The sequence below is a fragment of the Fukomys damarensis genome, unplaced genomic scaffold (assembly GCF_012274545.1).
Source record: "Fukomys damarensis isolate Sample0158 unplaced genomic scaffold, DMR_v1.0_HiC HiC_scaffold_36, whole genome shotgun sequence".
Classification (NCBI taxonomy): domain Eukaryota; kingdom Metazoa; phylum Chordata; class Mammalia; order Rodentia; family Bathyergidae; genus Fukomys; species Fukomys damarensis.
In genome coordinates, this window is record NW_022900948.1 from 29,610,712 (window position 1) to 29,614,266 (window position 3,555).

A 3,555-nucleotide genomic window follows, 5' to 3' on the forward strand; every position below is an offset into this window, starting at 1 on the left:
GACTCTCCAGCCCCAGATGAGCCATCAGATGACTGTAGCTCCTTGAGCAGCCATCGGAAGAACAGTCCAGCTGAACTTAGCCCTATTTGCCAATCCACAGAATTCTGATCAAATAAACAATGTCATTTCAAACACTGAGCTTAAAATTGCTATACATAATAGGGAACTGATATCTGAGGTGACATCCAAATTCCTTCTATAAGGTTTAGTATGTATCTATTTAGCCTCATCTTCTACCTCTGCCACCCATCCTGTGTGGTTCAGTGGTCTAAGGTACTTGCAGTTTCCCAATTTACTGTGCCAGCTGTCACCTTTAGATCCTTGCATGTGGCAATCACTACCTAGATCATCTGTCTGGCTCTTTATCCTCAGCTTCTCTCCCTGTACTCCCAAGTCTTCCCTAACCATTCCTCTTCTGCTCTGGACTGGGTTAGCTCTCCTACTTCTGCACTTCCAAAGCCTGCACAATTTCTCCAACATATTGTGATTTTTTTCCTTTCTTTTGCTTTTTTTGCTTTGCTAGGGGGTTGAACCCACAGTCTGGTGGATAAGCACTCATCACTGAGCTACAATCCCAGTCCTTTTTATTTGTTTCTTGATTTTGAGGCAGGTTCTTACCTAGTTTCCCAGGGTGGCCTCAAATTTGTGACCCTCCTGCCTCAGCCTCCTGAGTGGTTGGGGTTACAAGCATGTGCTATGGTGCCAGCTGATTTCTTGTCTTACTCATCTGTGAGCTCCATAAAGACAGTGACTAAGTCTCATTTATACTTATATGGATGGTGCCTGACACAGGGTCCAGCATAGCATTATAATAGAACTTTCTACAGTGCTGGAAATGTTCTGTTTCTGCTCTGACCAGTCCCATAGCACTACACCATAGCATTTCTTTTGTTTGTTGTTTTTTGAGACAGGGTCTTGCTATGAAGTTCAGGCTGGCCTTGAACTGACTATATAGCCCAGGTTGGCCTCAATCTTGCCATGATCCTCCTGTCTCAACCTTGAGAGGGCTGGGATTACTGACATGTGCTGTCACTTCTGGCTCACCATAACATTTCTGCACTGACCAGTCCCGACTGGTCAACTAGCTCCATGTAGCTGCTGAGTACTTGAAATATAGCTAGTGCAACTGAAGAACTGAATTTAAAATGTTACTCATTTTGTTTGTTTGTTTTTGTGGTAACAGGGATTGAACTCTGGACCTTGTGCTTGCGGGGCAGGCACAGTGTCACTGAGCTACATCCCAGTCCTGAATTTTACTCATTTTAATTAAGATTAAATTTAAATAGCCTCACGGGGCTAGTGCAAGTTTAGCACACGGTAGGCACTTACTGAATTTTGTTCTGTTTTGTTTGGCAGTACTGGGGACCAAACCAAGGGTCTTGCACATGCTAGGCAAGCACTTTATCACTGAGTTCATTCCCAGTTCCTTATTGCATATTTTTTGAATAAAGAATAAAAAGGGAAGACAGTATGGAAAGATAATTGGCCCACAAAATAGGATGCTAGGGTACAAGCAACATAAATTCATGTATAGACCTCTAGGCCCCTTACCTCCCAACCCCTCAGTCTAACACTACCAGTGTCTCGTATGTAAATATAACCTTGGCTGTGGGTTCTTTGTTACTTGGATTGGCTGTTCTTCCCTGGACTTGCTCTGTTTGATGATGTTCTGCCTGTGAAGTGAGCTGATCCCAAAGCCCTCTGGAGATGAGATCTGGGCACATCTGGTTTGGTCTGACCTGAGTAGAGAGCTCTGTCTGTCTACTCCATCACATGGGGCCTAAGTGGTCTGAGTTTGCACTGGCAGGTTGCCCAGTTCTCTTAAATGTGACAGTTGATTGTGCTATGAAAATGTCACAGAAGGACAAGAAGCCCGAGTGTTGATACTCACTGATACTCCTGGAAACCAGACAAACTGCAGTTGGGTGACTTCTAGCACTGATGCTAGACATGTTGCAAAAGGATCTGAGGTGGACGGAAGAGTTGCCACAGGGCCAGCTGGGTGGGGGCGGGCCAGAGCCCCACTGAGCAAATAGACATTCTGGGTCTGCCATGGAGGATCAGACCTGAGAGAAGGATAGTTCTTCCCAGAACCCTTTCTAAACATTCACTAAATAATCCTTGAGATGTGATGCAGTGCCACCCCTACTCCTGTAATCCCAGCTGCTTAGGAGGCCGAGGCAGGAGGATTGGAAGCTCAAGGCCCACCTGGGTGACTTAACCAGACCTTGTCTCAAAATAAAAAGGGGTGGATATGTAAACCAGTGGAAGAGTGCTTGCCTAACCAAATGTTGTAAGTATCATTAACAAGCAAGTGAAAGGGCAGGTTATAGAGCAGGATATACACAGAATCCTGATTTTATAGGAATAAATAACCATCTCATATATTTCATAGTAGGGGCTAACGGATGTTCATATGTGCAAAGATCTGTAATTATACTTAAAACAGATTATCACACCATGGAACTCATATGTAGTTCATCAGTGAGGAGGAGCAGAGGTCCTGCATGGTATAAAAAGAAATCTTGCACTTTGTACCTCCTCTGCCTGGACAGCTCCTTCCCCAGGTAGTCTTAGAGCTCCAGCCATACCTTCTAGACCAGCACTGCCTCCATACTCCCTTTCCCATTGTTGAAACAAGCTCTTGAGACTGTGTTCCCTGAAATGACAGCTTTACAGAGAAGTTATAGATGCTAGCTAGAAAAAGGAGCAGATCCTGGGACGAGTTCCGGCAACTACCAGCCACAGAGCTATGTAAGAACTTGGAATGTGTCCACTGGGCCAGAACCAGGAACGTTGTTTCTGTAACGAAAATTTGAGGAAGAAAGATGTAAGTTGTTAGATGAGGGATTGTGTGAAGCAGGGAAAGCTTTGGGGTAGGGGCAATCTATAAGGAGAAGTAATGGATGCTTTTGGACTGGCAGGGGTTGTAAGCAGGTGCCTGGGGGACTTATGATGAGATTGGAGTTAAAGTGTGTGGGGGGGTGCTTTTCAGTGCTGGGAATGGAACCAGGGCCTCTTTCAAGCTAGGCAAGTGCTCTGCCGCTAAACCAAACACCCAACCCTGAGTTAACGCTTTAACATATATTCAAGAATACAAAGCCATCTTTTCACACTCCTGTAATCCCGGCACTCGGGAGGCTGAGGCAGGAGAATCGCTGTGAGTTCAGGACCAGCCTGGACTACATAGTGAGTTCCAGGTCAGTCTCAACTACATAGTGAGACCCTGTCTCAAAAACAAAAAAACAAAAAACCACACACACACAACACAACACAACACAACAACAACAACAAACAAACAAACAAAAAAAAAAAAGAGAGAAAAGAAAAGCCAAAACGATCTCTTGTTGCTGGCCTGTAATTTGTTAGCTGATGAACTCTCCTCATCTGTCCTCCCCTTCATCTTCTGGCCTTTGTAATTAAATATAGGACATCTCAGAAATTTCCTCTTATAAAATCTCGAATGTTCTTCATCTCTCACTATTGGTATTGGACTACATATCTGTTTGTTTCATTCATCCGTGGAAGTAACTTTGTTCTAGACTGTTGCACCCC